We start from the raw sequence: 11,051 nt of genomic DNA on the forward strand, positions 1-11,051 counted from the left end.
TATGCGTGTGGTATGTGAGTATGTGTGCACTTGTACTGCGCAAGCATACATACTCACACAAAGAAACGTTCACATACTCATAAATATGAGTCATTTCATTTGATGACTTTGCTGTGATATATGAAGGGAGGAGTGGAAAAATCAATATCCAAATAAAGAATTCACCAGACTAAACTATTACATATGTGTATGTGTGTGTGTGTGTGTGAGGTGTTTTGTATATATACATATATACATATATGCATATATATATATGTATATATACACACACATACACACATATGTATGTATGTATGTATACATATGCTCATACAGACTATAAAAAACGAAAAACAGACTGAATGCGAAGGAATTCAATTATTGAATTATGGGGAAGTAATACTAATAATAATAATAATAATAATAATAATAATAATAATAATAATAATAACAATAACAACAACAACTATAAAGAAGAGAAAAAGGAGGAGGAGGGAGGGGAAAAGAAAAAAGAAGAGAAGAAGAAGAAGAAGAAGAAGAAGAAGAAGAAGAAAGATGAGGAAGAGGAGGTGGTGGTGGTGGTGGTGGTGAAGGAGAAGAAAGTATGAAGGAATAGAAACAAACTCAGCAACAGGAAATATTACGGTTTTGGAGAAGAAAGATAAAATGGGTGGAGCTGACAGGAGACAGAGTGAGTGAGAGGGAGGTAGAGAGAGAGAGAGAGAGAGAGAGAGAGAGGTGAGAAAGAGAGAGAGTGGGAGTGAGAGAGAGAGAGAGGTGAGAAAGAGAGAGAGTGGGAGTGAGAGAGAGAGAGAGGTGAGAAAGAGAGAGAGTGGGAGTGAGAGAGAGAGAGGGGCTTGAAAGGGAGAGAGAGAGAGCTACATTGTTAGATATATAGGCTGGAGAAGGAAGTAGGAAGACGTGGATGTATTTTGATTACTGTGTTGTTTATTTATATAAATAGCCAGTAAATATAATGACGCAAATAGAATGGCATTTATCATTAATTAAGAAATTAATGTTGGGAATTTTTTTTTTTGTTAAAGAAACTAGTGAATTGCAAAGTTAACCAGGTTGGCACACATTCATAACTGGTTATTCTTTGGATGTGGCATGCCCTTTAAAACAGACGGTTCTTTGAGTTAAACTGTTCTTTCTTCTTCGACTCCATGATTATATAGGTAAGCATAACTTATAGTTTCATACAGAAATAAAATACATATTCTATAAATCTTTTGTCTATTTGAAATATTTGTTCATTCACAAGTGCATTTTTGCAATTATTCCCACATCATCATTGATTGCATTGATACTCCAACTGTAAAACCAAAAACAAAACTTGACTTCAAGAATTCTTCACAGCTATAATTCCTGCCTTCCATACACGCTAGATGTGTGTATGGCACTTCGTCATTTTGATATGTTTATTTATCCTTTGTTTCCTTTTTTTCTCCCTTCAGTTACAGACTTCCTGTTTCTTATTACCAGAATGTAAATATATAATTCACTGCTTTTCACAGAAATGGAATAGTAAGTAGAACAAAGGCATTATTATATTTTTATATTCTTTCAAAAATTTCAACATCTATCTATCTATCTATCTATCTATCTATCTATCTATCTATCTATCTATCTATCTATCTATCTATCTATCTATCTATCTATCTATCAAAACACAGTAACACACATCCGCATAAACACATTCATTCTCATACACGTACAACCACACAGATACATATATACATTTAAACATATATACACATAATACAAACACGCACATACCTCACACTCACATACACCCAAAAACATGTACATATAAACTTTGTAGAGACCGAAGTATAATTTTCATGTCTCTCTCATTGGAAATATTTTTCCCTCTCTCTCCCTCCTTCACTTGCTAAGTTTCAGCTTCCATTCATTCATATAAATACACACACACACACACACACACACACACACACATACACACACATATTTTTTCAGTAGATGTAGGGGAGAATTTAAGGTCACTATTGTCTTGTTGCAGATAGTTTTTCAACCAAATTCAACTGTAACTTCCATTTCAACTTAAACATCCCTCCCCTGAAATTCGGGAAGACATTTTCGACGCTAGAATCATAACAACTGTGGAAATGTAGCTCTTATTTCACCAGTTGTTCTGGGTCAAAAAAGAGAACGTCTCGCTATTAGACGCTTCCATAAATTGATTCAACGGTGCTGAAGTTAAGGAACTTGAGGTATTTATTTCTATCTAAGACATCCTCAAGAAACGAACCAACTCTCGATTGTACAGAGATGAGAGTTTTAATTATGGCTACCTTGTGGTTAAATTTACAATAATAATAATAATAATAATAATAATAATAATAGCTTATTGAAATAACAAATTTTAACCAGACATTAGTACCAAGCAATTGCTTCATTTTATCCAGATACTAAATTAGATCTAATTTCATGTGAACCCTACTATCATAACAATCCAAATTGGGACAGTATATATATATATATATATATATGTGTGTGTGTGTGTGTGTGTGTGTGTGTGTGTGTATATATATATATACGACGGGCTTCTTTCATTTTCCGTCTACCAAATCCACTCATCGTCTATTGTTTATTCGTTTCACTCATTGAAATGCGGCCATGCTGGGGCCCCACCTAGAAGAGTTTAGTGAAACGAACCGCCCCCAGTGTTTATTATTAACTCTGGTATTCCGTCGGTCGCTTTTTGCCGAACTGCAAAGTTACTGGGACATAAAGCGGTGATGAGGAACACACAAACACCGAAGACGTACACGCGTGCATACAAACACACTCACACACAAACACATACCCACATGAATATATATATATATATATGTGTGTGTGTGTGTGTGTGTGTGTGTGCAACAAACTTGTTTCAGTTTCTATCTACCAAATTCACTTTCTATAAAAGATACTTGCCCAAGGTGCCAGGCAGTAGGACTGAACTCGGAACCATGTGGTTGGGAAGTAAACTTCTTACCATTCAGCCACGTCTAAGTCTATGTACATGTGTGTATGCGCGCGCTTGTATATGTGCGTATGTGTGCGTGTATGTGTGTGTGAGTGAGAGAGAAAGGGTGGGATAGGTTAGTTAGAAATGGTAACAGTGAAAGCTTAAAAAATTAAATTGTTTTAATTCTATTTGTGTTGTGAAGTAGGAAGGAATCATTCACGATGTATGCGTATTTTCTGGAGAAAAAAAACAGTTGAAGGTGGTCTTCAATAAGACATATTACTTCATTTTTGTTTCCCATTCACCTGCAAATTTGATAAGTCTATGCTTTTGAAGACACCAAAATTTTGAGGCTGATATTAGGTTTGTTATAATTACATAATAGAAAATAGTCCTGTGTTAGTTCAGACGGGGAAAGGTTTCTGTTTATATTGTCAATGAAAGCAGTGACGTTTCTATACGCAGCTGAGATACGGTTGCACCAAAAACATTGATTCAACGGTACTGAAGCTATACTCTCTTTTACTCTCTCTCCTTTACTTGTTTCAGTCATTTGACTGCGGCCATGCTGGAGCACCGCCTTTAATCGAGCAACTCGACCCCGATACTTATTCTTTTGTAAGAACAGTACTTATTCGATCGGTCTCTTTTGCCGAACCGCTAAGTAACGGGGACATAAACACACCAGCATCGGTTGTCAAGCGATGCTAGGGAGACAAACACAGACACACAAACACACACACACACATACATTTATACATATATATACATATATACGACAGGCGTCTTTCAGTTTCCGTCTACCAAATCCACTCACAAGGCATTGGTCGGCCCGGGGCTATAGCAGAAGACACTTGCCCAAGATGCCACGCAGTGGAACTGAACCCGGAACCATGTGGCTGGTTAGCAAGCTACTTACCACACAGCCACTCCTACGCATACATATATATATATATATTTACCTGTTCATAACAATGAACCGGCCATCCATTATCCATTTTCAAACGATTGCTTCGTCAACCATTCAAATGGTGATGCGCTGTTATCTATTAGCTGAGCATGCGAATCTTTTTACTTATTTATTGTCATGATGCTTTTCTAGATCAACGCCTGAATAATTGGAAGCGTGACACTCAGCGTTTTGATTCAAGAAACTTCTGTATGAAATATATAATATAACATAATATAATACAATATAATATGATAAAGTATAATATATGCGCATACATATGCATACATATATGCGTGTTACTGTGTGTATGTGTTTGCCTATGTAAGTATTCAGAACGCTTTAACATAAAGAGAAGCATAGCGAATAAATACACTTTCGAAAGGTATAAAAGCACATATGAATGTATGAATCTGTGTATACGTGTTTTAATATGTATGCAAGCTCACACGTGCATTCATTACTTTCCTGTCTGTGCGCGGAAACCTTATTTCATTAAATACAAGATCGAGTGGATAATAATTTATGTAAATGAGATTAGTTTTGGAATTTCTACAATAAGAAATTTGGTACAATTATTTATTATATTTGAATTATACAGGAGAAACGTGAAAAAATTCTCATGTGAAATATTGAAGGAAACCAACAGACTTATCAGATTTTGCGATCAGAACTGGCGGTATGTGAAAAAGTGGAACATAATCAATAAGGATTTGAAAAGATGACACGGAGAAATAAGATGTAAATAGATTTGAAAATGTTTATTGTAAATTAGATCAGCTAAATATGTATTCTAAATAATTCCTCACCAGTCATTTGGAAGAGTATATATACCTTCACAAATGCTACATCCCACAATTTTCTTCCAAATCCTTGAGACGTCTTGAATAATATTTTCAATTTACTTTCAAGAAACGCTTCGATAACGTGTCCTTCCGCCATCATTGATTTTATGTGGATACTTGCACAGACACACAGAGAAACAAACACATACACGCATGCATGCTTGCACGCGCAGACACACATACGTACACACACACACACACACATACATACACAGATACATGCATTCATACATACATGTGTATGTCAGTACCAATACACACACGCGCGTGCGCGCACGCACACATGCACACACACATATATATACATACATTCTTTTATTCTATTACTTGCTTCAGTCATTTGACCGCGGCCATCCTGGAGTACTACCTCAAAGGTTTTCTTTTTAGTCGAAGAAGTCGACTCACGACTTATTCTTTGTAAGCTTAGTACTTATTCTATTGGTCTCATTTGTCGAACTGCTGTAAACACTCCAACATCGGTTGTCAAGCGATGGTGGGGGTACAAACACCGACACAAAGACGCACACACACACACACACACATATATATATATATAAATGACGGGCTACTTTCTGTTTCCGTCTACCAAATCCATTGACAAGACTTTGGTCGGCCCGAAACTATAGTAGAAAACACTTACTCAAGGTGGCACGGAATGGGATTGAACCCGGAACCATGCGATTGTGAAGTAAGCTTCTCACCATATGCGCAGATACATAGATAAATTGATGTGTGTGTGTGTATGCGTGCATTCTTTCACAGTGTTACTTGTTTCAGTTATTTGACTGCTTGCCACGCTGGTGTACCACCTCAAAGATGTAATCGATCCGATCAACTTCAACGCTTATTTAAAATTTGGACACGAACGTAAAAAAAAAAAGTACCCGTTGCCACTGAGAGATAAACACAAATGATGACATACATAAATGTGTGTGCGTGTTTGTATGTCCTCATTTAATTTTATTTCAAGATTTCTTGTCAATAAAGAAAGGGCCGGTTTCTAACCTAGATCCAAGGCTCCTTCATTGGAATTTCAACATCAACCACAGGATATTTTTTGTATGTATATATATAGGCGCAGGAGTGGCTGTGTGGTAAGTAGCTTGCTAACCAACCACATGGTTCCGGGTTCAGTCCCACTGCGTGGCATCTTGGGCAAGTGTCTTCTGTTATAGCCCCGGGCCGACCAATGCCTTGTGAGTGGATTTGGTAGACGGAAACTGAAAGAAGCCTGTCGTATATATGTATATATATATAAGTGTGTGTGTATATGTTTGTGTGTCTGTGTTTGTCCCCCTAGCATTGCTTGACAACCGATGCTGGTGTGTTTACGTCCCCGTCACTTAGCGGTTCGGCAAGAGAGACCGATAGAATAAGTACTGGGCTTACAAAGAATAAGTCCCGGAGTTGATTTGCTCGACTAAAGGCGGTGCTCCAGCATGGCTGCAGTCAAATGACTGAAACAAGTAAAAAGAGTAAAAAAAAGAGTATACGTGTAGATTTGTAAGCTTTGTTTTATGTCTCCTCATGCATATACTTGCATATCTAGACATGCACACATATACTTAAATGATAAACCTCTGGAAAGTTTTACAGAATTTTATTGTTCCAGTGATGGTTTGGATGTGTAGTCTTTGAATTAGCTTTCTCCTTTCTGGTTTTGAGAAGCCTAATTTCTCAAGATTGATATTTAAGCAGTGTGTTACATATCCCTATGCCCCATGTATGTATGTATGTATGTATGTATGTATGTATGTATGTATGTATGTATGTATGTATGTATGTATGTATGTATGCATGTATGTATGTATGCATGCATGCGTGTATGTATGTATGTATACGTGTGTGTATGTATGTATGCAAGCATGCATGTATGTATGTAAGCATATATGTATGTATGTATGTATGTATGTATGTATGTATGTATGTATGCATGCGTGTATGTATGCATGTATGTATACGTGTGTGTATGTATGCAAGTATGCAAGCATGCATGTATGTATGTAAGCATATATGTTTGTATGCATGTATGCATGCATGAATATATATATAGACACACACATACATACATTCAAACATACATATATACATACTTATAAAAATGGAGAAAATCACATCTTTGATGATTACACCATACATTACCGACGAACGTTTCTATTGAGTCAGTGCGTTTAGACACAGAGAAAAAAAGGTATGAAATACCATTCTTGTTCTTGTTGTCTTATACTCCGAATTTCTTGAAATTCTTCCTTGAAATATTTGGATTTGCTAGTCATATACGGAGAATTACTTTGAATCTTAAATCTACTTGAATTCATTGGTATCTGATTGTTTGGTGGCGAGTTGGCAGAAACGTTATCACGCCGAGCGAAATTCTTAGCGGTATTTCGTCTGCCGCTACGTTCCGAGTTCAAATTCCGCCGAGGTCGACTTTGCCTTTCATCCTTTCGGGCTCGATTAAATAAGTACCAGTTACGCACTGGGGTCGATATAATCGACTTAATCCCTTCGTCTGTCCTTGTTTGTCCTCTCTGTGTTTAACCCCTTGTGGGTAGGAAAGAAATAGGTATTTCGTCTGCCGTTACGTTGTGATTTCAAATTCCGCCGAGGTCGACTTTGCCTTTCATCATTTCGGGGTCGATAAATTAAGTACCAGTTACGCACTGGGGTCGATATAATCGACTTAATACCTATGTCTGTCCATGTTTGTCCCCTCTATGTTCAGCCCCTTGTGGGTAATAAAGAAATAGGTATCTGATTGTTTGATGTAGTTAATCAAATTCGTTTAACTTTAGGAATATCTGCCTAGTTTTATTAATCCCTTCTTCTCCTTCTTCTTCTTCTTCTTCTTCTTCTTCTTTCTTCTTTCTGCTCCTCTTCCTTCCCTTCTCCTCTGCTCCCTCCCTCTATCCCATCTCTGTCTCTGTCTGTCTGTCTCTCTCCCCTCCTTTTTTCTCTTTCTCCCTATATATACATATATATATATATATATATACATACACATATATATCATTCAGCCACGGTAGTGGTTTAATATATTCTTAAGTGCACCATTTCGTCAATCGCAGCAGCTTCCAAGCTTCACCACTAATTCAGTTCTCAAGTGAATTGCAAACTGTTAAAAGTTTTAAAGAGGACACCTCCTCAGCTACACTTTGGCATAAATATTTTGAAATTTGTTTCAGTAGAGTAAAAGTTACATCAAAATATATGAGGTCTAAAGTTGGGCAGTAAGGCACCTATTCATCTTGAATTAACATAATTTTTTTTTATTTTAAAATAAAAGTACACTTAGGTTTAAATGATAGAATAGTGCATGAAGAATTCAAAATCGTTAATCGCATTGAACAAAAATTAGTTGAAAAAAGTTATGAGGTGAAATGTCTGGAAATTTCATGTCAGTACGTGAATAAATAAGTAACGCTCTAAGCAATAATGTTAAGATAAGAATATATTACCAAAATGGATTCGTATATTGTAACGCGACGAGTTGGTAGAAACGCCGGGCAAAATGTTTATCGGTATTTCGTTTATCTTTTCGTTTTGAGTTCAAATTCCACCGAGGTTGACTTTACCTTTCGCTTATTTTATTTTTTTAATTATTTAATAAAGTTATTTTTAATATGCTGTTGAATTAGAGTAAGATTAACTTTTATTATTAATTTTCTCTTTCAGCTTTAATTAACTTGCTTTCTGCTTTTTTGCTTTTCCCTTTTAGTTGCTTTCCTTTTCTTTTTAGTTAATCATTTAATCAGACTAGTTCATTAATGTGTTATATACTTCAGATATGTGCATCTAAATTTATTGGGGCAGGAATATAACAATTTTGGCTGTGTCTCTATGGGTAGACCTGAAGGCATGTAGTAGGGCTGTCCAGAAAAGGCATTGGTTAAAAGTGCTTATATTCTAAATTTACTTTTTAAATTTCGAAATTAATTAAAAGGGATTTTTTCATAAATCAAACTTATATTAATGGGATGTAGGTAATTTTAACTTGTGTGTATCTGATATGCTTTTATAATTACTGTTGTATTGAATAATCATTGATAGATCTAGATTAGCAGCTGTCAGTGCAATTATCACCAACTAAAAATCTAGGTTACTAAAGGTGAGCCTGGTAACTGATGGTTGTTTGCAACTTTTGGTGAGTCATGGTGCAACCAACAAGATGGTAACATTCCCTGCCATTAATTTGGTGTGGATGGTAATATCAAATAATTCAATCACAACATATATTTAAATTAAACATGAAAAAAATTGAAATATTATCATCACTTACATGGAAAAATTGAAATATTATCTTTCAGTATCTTGTAAGTTAAAATCTTAAATTATTAATTATGGATTACATGGAAAAATGCGAGCATGAAAAGTAATATTTTTAAGATTATAAACCTGGAAAAGTACAGGACAAGTTATTACACAAGGGAAATTATAAGACAAGCTATTCATTTTAGTAAATTAAAGAATAAGAAACTTGTTACTTAAAATATTGCAGCTGAAATTAAGATTTCAATATTAAAAATTATTTTATTATAGTTTACAAATAAAACTAAACTTATTTAAGTAGAATTTAGCTAATTTACTACCTTAAATACAGAAAAATCTGACTAATAGGACAAACTTACAAATTAGCCGAACAGTTTTGTACAATAAATTTAAAAGATGAGAACTGTAAAGAGTGATAAATTAGAACTGGCATTCTTTGGTGCAATATTTTAAGTAAAATGTTTCTTGTTCTTTACTTTACTAGAAGTAATAGCTTGTCTTATACTTTGCCAGGTGTAATAACTTGTCCTGTACTTTTCCAGGTTTATAATCTTAAGAATATTACTTTTCATGCTCGCATTTTTCCATATAGTATATAGATAGGTAGATAGATAGATGTAGAAATAAATAGAGTATTTTAAAGATGGTATTCAAATGCAAAAATAATGAAAGCTATAATCATTGGCAGAGAATCTGAATTAAACAAAGTGAGTAGAATGCTCAACGCATCCGTATAACAGACTACAAGGCCAAAGAGAACTGCCAACAAATTAGAAGCTTATTTGTACAAGCAAGAAAGTGACTAAACTTAATTTTGCTTGCAGTATCGAGAAATTTGAAAATCAGTTTTTATAAGAAACTATTCACATACAAGTGCAAATGTAACTATACAAAACAGCTCAAATTATATCGGGTAATAATAGTTCTAAGACCGAAAATGAGGTAAAACTTAGCTATGAATATTAAACCATGTATGCTGTTTAGCGAACAGCAACGATAGCGCCACACTGTTTCAGAAAGTAAAAGATAAGTGTATAGCAAGTAAATGGCACACTGCAGCGTATATACATGAAACCGTAATCAGATGGTATGTGGAGGCGCGTGGTTTAGTGGTTAGGGTGTTGGACTCATGATCGTAAGATTGTGGTTTCGATTCCTGAACCGGGTGACACAGTGTGTTCTTGAGCAAAACACTTCATTTCCCGTTGCTCCAGTTTTCTCACCAGGTAAAAATGAGTTTTCCTGAGACGGATCGGCGTTCCGTCCAGGTAGGGAATTTATGTTCCATGGAAACCTTGAAACCGGACCTTATGAGTCGGCACGACTCCAGGAGGTAAGTTTAACTTGAATCAGATGATGTAATATGGAAACAATCGTTTTGATAGAAGGTGCATAATGTTTGGGATTCAATAATACTTGCATGTTAGAAATCAGAGCTCAGCAGTTTCTTAGATATTCAAAATGTGAATGTAAATTTATAACTCATCTCTACAAGCTGTGGGATCAAAATCAATTTTCTAGTATGAGAGTTTCCATCAACTGTAACTGATCCACTCAGCAAAATATCGCTATATATATGTATATATATATATATATATATATATGTATATGTATATATATGTATATATATATATAATATATATATATATATAATTATAGATAGATAGATATATAGATAGATAGATAGATAGATAGATAGAGAGAGAGAGAGAGAGAGAGAGTTAATCTAACATGAACAAAGAGAAAACACAACAACGCGAGGATGTGGAACAAGTACAGTGTTGTTGGACGCTCAGAAAAGGAAAGAAAGAAGGAGGTTTTAACGTTTCGAGCGGAGCTCTTCGTCAGAAACAGAAGGAAAGATCCAAGGAAGGGAAGACGGAGAAAGAAAATCGCCAACGATATACACGCGGTCACACACACACACACACACACACACACAATATATATATATATAGTATGTGGAGGTACATGGCCTAGTGGTTAGAGCAGCGGATTCGCGGGTTCGAATCTCAGACCGGGTGATGAGTGT

At 35.4% G+C, this 11,051-nt stretch overlaps 1 protein-coding gene across 1 annotated transcript in view; it reads left to right on the forward strand.

Moving 5' to 3' along the window:
• The first annotated feature begins 901 nt into the window (after positions 1 to 901).
• Positions 902 to 11,051, forward strand: part of LOC118762219 (F-box/WD repeat-containing protein 7-like) — a 281,314-nt gene continuing 271,164 nt past the window's right edge. The window contains exons 1-2 of the mRNA XM_036500763.1: positions 902 to 1,160; positions 1,440 to 1,509. The gene's annotated coding sequence lies outside the window, so the exon portion shown is untranslated. The remainder of the gene's footprint in view (positions 1,161 to 1,439; positions 1,510 to 11,051) is intronic.

The sequence above is a fragment of the Octopus sinensis genome, linkage group LG2 (genome assembly GCF_006345805.1).
Source record: "Octopus sinensis linkage group LG2, ASM634580v1, whole genome shotgun sequence".
Classification (NCBI taxonomy): Eukaryota; Metazoa; Mollusca; class Cephalopoda; order Octopoda; family Octopodidae; genus Octopus; species Octopus sinensis.